This window comes from Hemiscyllium ocellatum, chromosome 7 (genome assembly GCF_020745735.1).
Source record: "Hemiscyllium ocellatum isolate sHemOce1 chromosome 7, sHemOce1.pat.X.cur, whole genome shotgun sequence".
Classification (NCBI taxonomy): domain Eukaryota; kingdom Metazoa; phylum Chordata; class Chondrichthyes; order Orectolobiformes; family Hemiscylliidae; genus Hemiscyllium; species Hemiscyllium ocellatum.
In genome coordinates this window covers 62181461-62194704 of record NC_083407.1, presented here as the reverse complement: position 1 = coordinate 62194704, position 13244 = coordinate 62181461, and positions in this window count along the sequence as shown.

Sequence of the window (13244 nt, the reverse complement as noted above, 5' to 3'; positions counted from 1 at the left end):
CCTGACTCATTGTAGTCCCCCCTGACTCAGTGAAGGACTTATGTTTTCAGACATACAAATTTGGTTGAAGCACTTGCAGTATGTTTGCCATGTAAATTGTTGGCACATGCTGTCGCTATGACATTGGCATAGCAGAGGGGCAACATGTCGACCCCTTTGACTTTTCAATGATGGCAACCATGACAACCTGTCCGGCTTTCTGTTTGCCTTAAGATTCAAAGGAAGGCAAAGATGCTGTGAACATTCAAGTAGATGAGCTGTAAGAAATTTATTCTTTTTATAATTTGCATGTTGATCTATAATGACAAAGCTCCATTGTGACATCTAGCTCTCCTTCACTCATCAAACAATATATCTTCTTATTCTGCATTTACAACACAATGGAAAATCAGTTATCTATCTATTTGTAGTCACTTGTTAGTACAAAACCTGAATATTGTTGAAAAAAGGGACACACTATCAAAGCTTTTCAACTTGCCCTTTATCAGGTTGAATTCTTCCGATTTGTCCTAATGGTCGCAAGATGTAAAGCTTCAGCAAAATATATTTTTCTTCAACAATAACTGATTTGTATGTTCCTATCATACTCTTTGAGGTGAATCTGTCTCACTGAAAGGTTTTAGTTCACATTTCTCTCCATTCAATTTGATCTGTTACTTGTCTACCATTTCCATCTACCTAGCCTGTAGAATCCCTGCAGTGCACATAGAGGCTATTTGGCTGATTGAGTCTCCACCCACCCTCCAAAGAGCATCCTATCCACACCACCCCATTCCTGTAACCTCACATTTACCATGGCTTATCCACCATGTCCCTGGACACTACATGTGAGAGAATTGGTGAATACATCAGTTATGGACATGCCTGAAGGAGATCCAACATCACTCCAAGGTTCAGATATTCTTCCCTGAAAGTTCTCCAGGCAGTGAGAGCATGAGGAGCTCAGCAGCCCCATACCTGGCCACACTGCCAAAACAGAGTCAGTGACTTGATGTGTTTCAGGCTGATGAATGCAATGTATAATATTACATTTTCAGCCTTAAATATGAATAAAGATGAATATAGGCTTGGAGAATGAGTTTCCCACTCACTTAGTGAAGTTGCCTTAGTTGAGATACAAGTTAGTCTCTCTGTTTAAGGCAAGTCTCAGGCAAAGGAAACTTCATTCCTCAGCACCCCATATTGCTTAGTCTCAGCAATATTCTCAGTCTAGAACAAGGCTGCAGAAGGGAGGCATTGGTGTCATGATAATGTCACTGGGCTAGGAATTCACAGCCTCAGGCTAATGTTTTGCTCACATGTTCAAATCTCAAAATTGCAGTTGGTAAATTTGAATTCAATAATATTCTGAAATGAAGAACTAACCTAAAGGTGTAATCACTATCAATTATTGTTGGAAAAATAACCTATCTTTTTCTCTAATGTGTTTTAGGGAGGGAAATCTGCCACCTTCCCTGGGTCAGCCTACATGTGATTCCAGACCTACAGTAATGTGTTTGACTCTTAACTGCTGTCTGGCTAATTAGGGAGGGCAATAAATGCTTGCCTAACTAGTGATGCCTACATCCTATAAAAATGAATACTAAAAATAATTTGACAGTCGAAAAATAACATAGCACTTGGAACTGATGGGAATCTCTGCTGAAATTCTGAAACAAGTCAGAGATAACCTCCTGACACAGTTACACGTTATCATATTCTTTACTTGGGAAGATATGCACATTTTGGGTAGCTTGGGGACACTGTGATTGTTTGTGTATTCAAGAAGGGAAAGAAGACTAATTGCATTATCTAGAGAGGACCTGCGCTGGCATCTGCCATCTGGAAGGCAAGGATCCTCCTCAGCCACCACCTCCTTTTGGCACAGTTTCAGTTTTTATATGTATGTCGACAACACTCAGCTCTACAACACCACCAGTTCTCTGGACACTTTTGCTCTTGTTAAATTATCAGACTTCTTATCTGACATCCAGTACTGAAGAGGCAGAAACTTCCTCCAAATAAAGAGTGGGAAGACTGAAACCATTCTTTTGGATCCCAGTTCCAACTGTTCTCTTGCTATGGATTCCATCCATCTCACTGGTAACAGTCTGCAATTAGGTCAGGTTGTTGGCAGTTGTGGTGCCATATTTGATCCTGAACTTCCAAGCTCATTTTTATACTGTTGCTAAGACCTGTTTCTCCTTCCTTCCAGAAGCACGCTATTTCCCACTTGCTCTCACTTTCCACCCTACCAGCTTCCCTATTCAAAGGATCATCTTCCACTATTTCTTCCATTCCAGCATGATACCATCACAAAGACATCTTTCCCTCCCTTCCCTGTCAGCATTCAGAAGGGACCATTCCCTAAATTACACCCTGATTCCTCTTTTTCACCTACAACACCTCATGCCTTTACCATGGTATATTGAACTGTAACACTAGCTCTTTTATCACCTCATTGTGTAATGCCCCAACCACTCCTTCAAGATGAAGCAGTGATTTACTGGTAGTTCTTTCAATCTAGTCTACTGAATGCTGTATTTACTGCTCACAGTGTGACCTCCTCTAAATTAGGGAGACCAAACACATATTGGGTGACTGCTTTGTGGAACACTTCACAAGTCACTGAACATAACTCAGATCTTCTGGTCATTTGTCACTTTAGTGTACTATCTCGCTCTCATTCTTATATTTGTGTCTTTGTCTGCTGCAGTGTTACAATAAAGCCCAAAGCAAGCTGAACTATCAACACCTTCCAGCCTTCTGGAGTCAATATTGAGTTCAGGAACTTCAGGCATGTTTCATCTGCCTGCCCCCAATACTCATTGCTGGAATCTGGTTTTCTTGATTTTGGTTTCAGCAGAGTTGACCTAAATTTTTCCATTTACTGTTAGGAGTAGATGTTAGTTGAAGTACTAACCAGCAGAATGATGTACAGCCTCTTTACTAGTACTTAGTAATATTTTAAGTGACAATCAGCTGTTTACAAGTAGTTGTTCTCCACATTGGTTTCAATTTCTTATCAAGGGGACATCTTTAGCTAAACCAGTATTTCAGCTTAAGATTCCATCATGGTCATCTTTAGTGTGTATAATATTCACCAAAGATTGCTCCCATATTTATGACTGGCCTATTTTGTTTGTTCTACCTCACATAGATAATTAGTTTATTGAAAAATCAACATGACAGAAGGGGCCAAATTGTAATAGTGATAGAAATGAAATATGTAATCATTATTCATAACAGTTATAAACAATCATTAATAATAAAGTGTAAGATAAAATGATTGCAGAGTAATGAATATTTAATTGTACAAATAATTACAATATTATGGGTGTGTTGTAGTTTTGCTATCTATTTTACACTTTTTCCCTGCTTTGCCAATGCATTCAAAAAAGTATATTTGCAGTAAGTATACATTTGGCTAATAGTAACTGAATTCACACCTTACTTTTAGATGAAGCTGCATCAATTCATCAAAATGAAGAAGATGACACTGAGAGTGACAGTAGTGATGAAGATAAGGAAAGCAGTAATGAAGACAGTGATGAAAGTGAAAGCTCAGACGAGGAGTCTAATGACTCATCTGGAAGTGAAGAAAGTACATAATTTTGGTTTCGATAAAAAGTATGTCTCTTTAAAAACAGCAAGTTTACCACCATTTTCTTTTAAAAATAGCAAATTTTGCCACTATTTCCTTTTTCTCAGCAACAGCTACAGAGTTAAAATTAACTCTTAAAAAATTAGAAACATCATTAGATTATTACAGAATATAGAAGGAACCCTAAAAAACAAAGATTTATTTCATTTCAACTTATTTAGCCCTTCAGCTTTGTTAAATATCCAAGATCTCTCTTACCTCTGCATTTTAGTAGACAGTGTTGACTCTATCAACTCATCATGTTTAAGATTCTATTCCAGTTGTCTAGAATTTAAGTCCTGCTTCCATCCTAAACATCCTTCCGTGTATATTTGCAGAAATTGAACAAAAATCAAAACAAATGAAAGTATAATGTATAAGTTACCTCTTGCCGTTACAAGATAGGTTTAGTAGGTTATTTAGCTTAAGTCATTTGATTGACTCCTTCCACTTCAGAATTTAACATCGTTCTGTAATTCAATGTTCTCTCACTATTACTATGCCTTTCTAGGGAGGATTCTTCACAACACAAAAGTCAAACCTAATTCTTGGGCTTTAGAATAATATCCATAATTTTATTTCTAATTATCCTTCTTTCACGCAAAACTACAGAAACTTCAGAAAGCCAGTGAAGCCTAAGCAGCATTTTATATGAATTACAGTGGATTTTGAGACAAAAACATTTATTGTAAGTTTACTTTATTCATATGAAGAGTGCATCATAACTGTCTATGATTCATCCACATATGGTCAATTTGTATGTAATCTCGACTTATGCAGGGTCTCCAATTCTTTAGAAATATGTCTTTCAAAGTTTCCTCAATATCCACATGGAAAGACATCCTACGCCTTTTGGGTGTAAGATGGCGAATTAACAAAAATTTGTTCGTCACAAAATTATTTAACTGAATAAATACTGAGTAGGAATGGTATGTTTGCTCAATTTCTACAGTTCTGAAAGCCCCTGATTTTCAGCTTTACCCTTAATCCTACCAAACACGTGTCCTTCCTCAAATACACTCTGCTCCTGAAGCTCACTAATTATTAATCCCTAAACACATGCACTACTTACCTAACGTACACACCTTTTTTTCTCACCAATCATGCAGTTTCACATGTGCACACATTCATATAAATTTTCTATTATGAATACAACATTATTGAAATAATATTCTGGAATATGTGAAGTGGATATTCCAGAATATCCAGAAGTGCTGATTTTAAGCCTGAAAAACATGCAGCGACCCAAGTACACAGACAAATGTGGAATCTGATTAAGAGCAAGGAGAGTGCAACTCTGTTCAATTTCGAGCAGCCATTCTTACAAATGCTCTGGCTCTGTTTTGTCTTGTCGTTGTATCACAATGATGAATGCTAATAATGTTAGGAAAGTCACTTTGGAGGAATTATTAAGGCCAACAGTATGGACTGTTCGAATTAATATCAGCAGAGGTATAGCTATTAACCCGAGCAACTTCAGCAGTTAGTGTCTCTTCAATTCAGTGAATGTTACTTTACCTCCCTGCAGAATCTGGCTAAATAAATCTCCATTGGATTCTCCAATGTGACGCTATTAGAACAATATTCAGTATAAAAAGGACATATTAAAATATTTATGTGTGTGTGCATGCATGTATGTATGTACAATGTGCATGTGTGTATGTAATGTGGTAATCCACAAACAAGCTAAAAAATGTCTTGGAACTATTCTATTGGTCAGTTACATTTACACATTATAATTTGAAAGTTTCAAGATTAATTATGATTTTTAGCCTTTATGAAAACTAAAATATATGTATCCCAAGTCCTTGTATGTCATTTTCCAATGAATATCTTTTGAAAGTTGTAATGTAACGGTTTTAAGTTTGTTTGTGATTACAGCAGAATCCTTTGGTTTTATCCAGAGTGAACGCTAAAAAGGTTTGTAATAACTGGGAAGTTGTTTACGTGCAATGAAACTAAGCAAATATCTTGCATCATTCATGTTATTAGCAACATTGAATTGCATGAGTATGTCTTAAATTTCCTATCTGTGGCACCAAGGTACATAGTGACATTAATGAATACTTTCCATTTAAGGTCTATCATGTCACAATTATCTAATTTTTTTTCACTCAAACAGAAACATACTGTACCAGCTGGTTTAGTTTCCAAAAGCTAAAATCTGGTTTTCCCTCTGTGCTTGAGTTGATTTATTTATCAGGGTCAATTGACTTGTATTCAGGCAAGACCAAATGCTCTGTTTTCATATAGAGGGAAAAAGTATGTAATTCAGCTTTGTACAGTGTAAATAAACTCTTGTATTTTCTGATGCATATGCTATGTAAATTATGTACGAAATTCTCTGGAATTTATTATTGCTGCTGACCACTACAGACAAGACAATCTTATCCACATTCCTAACTAAAGATTAATCAATTCTAGGCAAATGAAGACTATGCAGGCCCAGTATCTATGTGACTCATTAGTGAAAAATGCTTTTGGATTGAGAACTGGAATGTTTCAGTATATTTGTAAGAAGCAGTTAGTTGGTATGAGGAACTGCCTTATCAAGACTGTGTGTCATGGTGTATTTTATTCCAATATTTTACTGTTTCGTTTGTAGTTCATGATGTATCTTTTTATTGGGGGAAGTATGGCAATTGTACAAAACTTGTGATATCAAATTATCCACATATTATAAACTTTGAATTTATTTTCCATTGAATACCATTAAATTTGAGCCAGGTTTGGGGAGCAGTCAGTCTCATTGTACCTGTTTTACACTATCACCAAAGTTTTTTTTCAGAAAGGGGAACTGGGTGATGCGGTGATGCAATGGGTGACCATCTTTGTGACTTGGTTATAAATGCCATGTATCATTGGTGGTTGAAACTGTCTCCTTATCCTGAATGTAAGCACCCAACATTTGGGAAGTCATGACCACATTTCAGAACAAATCATAGAAACAAAATAAAATCACGATGACAAGTAGAAAAAACTTTTGAGAAATTAAAACTGCATGATTTTCTTGAATCCAACAGATTCAACAGATAGAGCTTGTCCTTCAATCTAACACCAGATGCTAATACAGAGAGCTGTTCCATTTGTTTCAGGAGGCAGTCACACTTCATAGATTAAGTATCACAAATTCGGTCCGTGGCCAGGGACAGCAGGGTGTGACTGCAAGTGAAGCAGATAGAGAGATCCTGTATTCAGGAACGGAGGAGCCTCAGCTCTTGACCTTGTCCAACAGGTACAAGGTACTTGCTCCCTGTGTGGATGAGGGACAGAGCTGTAGGGAAGATGAGCCATGGTACAAGAGGCCATTCAAGGGAAGGGGGCAAAAAGTCAAGTGGTAGTTGTAGGGGATTCTATCATAGGGAATAGATAGCATTATTTGTAAGCAGGATCAAGAGTCCGTCATGGTATGTTGCCTGCCTGATGCCAGGGTGAGGGATATCTCTGACTGGCTTGAAAGGATATTGGACAGGGAGGAGGAGGATCCAGTTGTTATGATCCATGTCAGGACAAGCAACATAGGCAAGACAAGGAACAAGAACTTGTTTAGGGATTATTAGGAACTAGGAACTAAATTAAAGAACACGTCCTCAAGGGTTATAATCTCCGGATTACTACCTGAGCCACATGGAAATTGGGATCAATGTTCTAGTGAAAAGAATAAATAGGATGAGCAACAGGACTTTAAACTAGAAAGTGAGGGGGAATGGAAGGGTAAAATCCAAGAAGTGTAATGACCAATGGAAACAAAGCAGCAGGTTAATATCTGTGGAGGTGGATTCAACTGCATAGAAAAGTGTGAAAAAATGAAAAAAAAGGATAACTTAGGAGCGGCTATTAAAGTCTCCAGAACACAATACAGGACAGAGTGTTTGGAAAGCGTTCAGAATCAAACTTCAAGTACACTGGATAAAGGGATGACAGTGAGAAGAGGGATGGTAAATACAGGATTGAAGGTGTATCTGGATGCATGCAGTACACAGAATAAGGTAAGTGAGCTCGTGATGCAGATTGAAATTGGCAGGTATGATGTGGTGGGCATCATGGAGATTTGACTGCAAGGGGATCAGGACTAGGAGCTAAATTTCCATGGAGAGGCATCCTATCAAAAAATCAGGCAGGTGGGCAGAGGGGGTGGGTTTGCCTTATTAGTAAGTAATGGAATTAAATCAATAGCAAGAAATGATATAGGGTCAGATGATGTAAAATTTATGTGGGTAGAGTTAAGGAATGGCAAAGGTAAAAAACCATAATGGGAGTTATGTGCAGGCCTCTAAACAGTAGTCAGGATGTGGGGCACGAGATACATCAGGAGATAGAAATGGAATGTAATAAAGATGAGCTTACAGTGATCATGGGAGATTTCAATATGCAGATGGACGAGGAAAATCAGGTTGGTATGGATTGCAAAAAAGGGAATTTGTGGAATGTATAAGAAATGGCTTTTTGGAGCAGCTTCTGGTGGAGCTCACTAAGGAACAGACAGTTTTGGATTTAGTGATGTGCAATAAAGCAGACTTGATAAGGGAACTTAAGGTGAAGGAATCCTTAAGAGGCAGTGACCCATAAGTTGAGAGAATTTACTCTGCAATTTGAGAGGGAGAAGGTGGAATCAGATGCAACAATATTACGGTTAAATAAAGGCAGCTACAGAGGCACGAGGGAGGAGCTGACCAGAATTCACTGGAAGAGGAGCTGAGCAGCAAAGATAGTGGAATAGCAATGACAGGAATTTCTGGAAGTAGCTCAGGAGACACAGCAAAAATTTATCCCTTGGAAAAAGAGGATGCTAAAAGGAGGACGAGGCAACCATGGCTGACAAGGAATGTCAGGGACAGTGTAAAAGAGAAAGCATATAATGTGGCAAAGGGCAGTGGGAAAGACCAACAGAGGACAATGAAAAAAGAAATAAGGAGGGAGAAGATTAAATATGAGGGTAAGCTAGCCAATAATATAAAATAATATTGCAAGAATTTATTTAGATATATAAAAGGCAAAAGAGAGGCAAAAGTGGACATTGGGCCATTGGAAAATTATGCTGGAGAAGTAGTAATCGGGAACAAAGAAATGGTGGAAGAACTGAACATGTACTTTGTGTCACTCTTCCCAAAAATTCAAGAGGGTTAGAGGGGCAGAGGTGGCCATTACCAAGGCGATGGTGCTATAAAAATTGAAAGGTCTGAAGTTGAATAAATAACTTGGACCAGATGGACAACACCCAAGCATTCTGTACAAGATAACTGAAGAGATAGTGGAGACATCAGTGATGATCTTCCAGGAATCACTGGAGTTAGAGAGGGTCACAGAGGACTAGAAAATCACTAATGTAATCATTCTGTTTAAAAAGGGAGTAAGGCAAAAGATGGGAAATTACAAGTCCATTAGCCTGACCTTGGTCATGGGTAAGATTTTGAAATCCATTGTGATGGATGAGATTTCTAAATACTTGGAAGTGTAAGGTAAAACAGGGTAAAGTCAGCACGGTTTCATCAAGGGAAGGTTATGCCTGACAAACCTGTTTGAGTTCTTCAAGGAGGTAACAGGCAGGTTAGAACAATGTTAGCTGGACTTCCAGAAGGCCTTTGACAAAGTGCCGCACAGGAGTTTGTTGGATAAGTGCCCACTGGGTTAGAGGCAAGACACTGGCATGGATAGAAAATTGGCTGTCTGGCAAGAAGCAGAGAGTGGAACAAAAGGGTCTTTCTCAGGATGTCAGCGGTGACAAGTGGTGTTCCACAAGACTCCGTGTTGATTTGATTAGATTCCCTACAGTGTGGAAACAGGCCCTTCGGCCCAACTAGTCCACACTGACCCTCCAAAGATCAACCCACCCAGATCCATTCCCCTATACCTAACACTACGGGAAATTTAGCATGGCCAATTCACCTAACCTGCACATCTTTGGACTGTTGGAGGAAACCGGAGGAAACCCACACAGACACGGGGAGAATGTGCAAACTCCAGTTGCCCAAGGTGGGAATTCAATCCGGGTCCTGGCGCTGTGAGGCAACAGTGCTAACCACTGAACCACCATGCTGCCCTGGGACCATAACTTTTCATTTTATTTATTAATGATCTAGATGAAGGAACTGAGAGCATTCTGGCTAAGTTTGTAGATGATACAAAAATAGATAGAGGGACAGGCAGTATTGAGTAGGCAGAGATGCTGCAGAAGGACTTAGGTTAGGAGCGTGGACAAAAAAGTGGCAGTTGGAATACAACATGGGAAAGTATGAGGTCATGCACTTTGGTGGGAAAAATAGAAGCATAGACATTTCCAAATAGGGAGAAAATTCAGAAGTCTGAAGTGCAAAGTGACTTGGGAGTCCTAGTTCAGAACTCTCTTAAGGGAAACTTGCAGGTTGAGTCAGTAGTTGGAAAGGCATATACAATATGAGCAAGCAAATGTACAAGCAGGGACATACTCTGAGGTGTAATAAGGCTCTGGTCAGACCACATTAAGAGTTTTGTGAGCAATTTTGGGTCCTATACCTCAGGAAGGATGTATTGGCCCTGGAGCGGGTCCAAAGAACGTTCACTAGAATGACCCCAGGAATAAAATGCTTAACATATGAGGAACATTTGAGGACTTTGATACTCAATGGAATTTAGAAGGATGGGCAGGGATCTAATTCAATCTTACAGAATACTGAATGGTCAGGACAGTGATGTTGTAAAGACATTTCTATTAGCAGGAGAGCCTAGGACCTGAGGGCACAGCTTTAGAATAAAGGGAAGACACTTCAGAACAAAAATTAGGAAAAATTTCTTCAGCAAGAGTGGTGAATCTATGAAACTCCTTGCCACAGAAGGCTGTGGAGGCCAGGTCATTGAGTATATTTAAGACAAAAATAGATAGGTTCTTGATTGTCAAGGGGATCTAAGGTTACAAGGAGAAAGCGAGACAAGGGGGTGGAGAAACTTATCAGCCATGTTCGAATGGCAGAGCAGACTCAATGGACCCAATGGGCCAATTTCTGCTCCAATGTGTTATGGTCTTACGATGAGTGAGGAGCACCAAGTGACTGTGAGTGAATGTTCATATTAGAGTGATCATATCATAAGGTTTAGATTAGCATTGCAGAAGAGTGAGGAACAATCCAATTTGAACAAAGGCTAATTTCAATGCAACAGAAAGGGATCTAACCTAGGTCAAATGCAACCAAACAATTTCAGCAAATGTTTTAACACAACAATGGGTGATCATTAAGAAGACGTTTCAGGTTCAGGCTAGGTACATTCAAATAGGTTGAAAAAGAAAGTGAATGAAAGTCAGGGCTTCTTAGATGAAGAAAGGTTTGATGAAAATAAATATGCAAATAAAGCCTTCATGCAAGAATCTCAGGGGAACGTAGCACGAACAGCCAAGTTTCTGAGATTGGCTCTAATGCAATGAGGAGTACATCGGCTTCCAAGAGATCAACTGTGTTAGGGGACTCTCTAGTCCGAGGTACAGAGAGACATTTCAGTGGCCAGCAGCGTAAAATCAGAATGGTGTGTTGTTTCTCTGGTGCCAGGATCAAGGATGTCTTAGAGAGGATGCAGAATGTTCTCAAGGGGGAGAGGGGCCAGCAAGGGGTCATTGTCCACATTGGAACCAATGACATATGAAGAGAAAAGGTTGAGATTCTGAAGGGAGGTTACAGAGAGTTAGGCAGGAATTTAAAAAGGAGGTCCTCGAGAGTAGTAATATCTGGATTACTCCTGGTGCCACGATCTATGGAGGGCAGGAATAGAAGGATAGAGCAGATGAATGCATGGCTGAGGAGCTGGTGTATGGGAGAAGGATTCACATTTTTGAATCATTGGAATCTCTTTAGGAGTAGAAGTGACCTGTACAAGAAGGGTGGATTGACCCTAAATTGAAAGGGGGCTAATATACTGGTAGGGAGATTAGCTAGAGCTGCTCAGGAGGATTTAAACTAGGAAGGTGGGGACCCAGGGAGTCAAACAGAGCAGGAAGAGACAAAGTAGGACTAGTAAATTATTTCAATGCAAGGGAAGGCAGATGAACTCAGGACATGGTTAGGAACATGGGACTGGGATATCATAGCAATTACAGAAACATGGCTCAGGGATGGGCAGGACTAGCAGCTTAATCTTCCAGGATACAAATGCTAAAGAAGGATAGAAAGGGAGGCAAGAGAGGCAGGGAGATGGTATTTTTGATAAGTGATAGCATTACAGCTGTACTGAAGGAGGATACTCCTAGAAATACATCCAGGCAAGTTATTTGGGTGGAACTGAGAAATAAGAAAGGGATAATCACCTTATTTGGACTGTATTATAGAGGCCCTAATAGTATGCAGGAAATTGAGAAATAAATTTGTAAGAAGATTGCAGTTATCTGCAAGAATAATAAGGTGGTTCTGGTAGGGGATTTTAATTTTCAAAACATAGACATAAGTGTTAAGGGTTTGGATGAAGAGGAATTTGTTAAGTGTGTACAAGAAAATTTTCTGATTCAGTATGTGGATGTACCTACTAGAGAAGGTGCAAAACTTAACCTACACTTGGGAAATAAGGCAGGGCAGGTGACTGAGGTGTCAGTGGGGGAGCACTTTGGGGGCCAGCGACCATAATTCTATTAGATTTAAAATAGTGATGGAAAAGGATAGACCAGATCTAAAAGTTGAAATTCTAAATTGGAGAAAGGCCAATTTTGACAAGATTAGGCAAGAACTTTCAAAAGCTGATTGGGGGCAAATGTTCGCAGGTAAAGAGACAGTTGGAAAATGGGAAGCCTTCAGAAATGAGATAACGAGAATCCAGAGAAAGTATATTCCTGATACGGTGAAAGGAAAGGCTGGTAGGTACAGGGAATGCTGGATGACTAAAGAAATTGAGGGTTTGGTTAGGAAAAAGAAGGAAGCATATGTAAGGTACAGACAGGATAGATCGAGTGAATCCTTAGAAAAGTATAAAAGCAGTAGAGTCATAGAGATGTACAGCATGGAAACAGACCCTTCGGTCCAACCCTTCCATGCTGACCAGATATCCCAACCCAATCTAGTCCCACCTGCTAGCACCTAGCTCATATCCCTCCAAACCCTTCCTATTCATATACCCATCCAAATGCCTCTTAAATGTTGCAATTGTACCAGCCTCCACTACTTCCTCTGGTAGCTCGTTCCATACATGTACCACCCTCTGCGTGAAAAAGTTGCCCCTTAGGTCTCTCTTATATCTTGCCCCTCTCACCCTAAATATATGCCTCTAGTTCTGGACTCCCCGACCCCAGGGAAAAGACTTTGTCTATTTATCCTATCCATGCCCCTCATAATTTTGTAAACCTCTATAAGGTCACCCCTCAACATCTAACACTCCAGGGAGAACAGCCCCAGCCTGTACAGCCTCTCCCTGTAGCTCAGATCCTCCAACCCTGGCAACATCTTTGTAAATCTTTTCTGAACCCTTTCAAGTTTCACAACATCTTTCCAATAGGAAGGAAACCAGCATTGCATGCAATATTCCTACAGTGGCCTAACCGATATCCTGTACAGCTGCAACATGACCTCCCAACTCCTGTACTCAATACTCTGACCAATAAAGGAAAGCATACCAAATGCCTTCTTCACTATCGTATCTACCTGCGACTTCACTTTCAAGGAGCTATGAACCT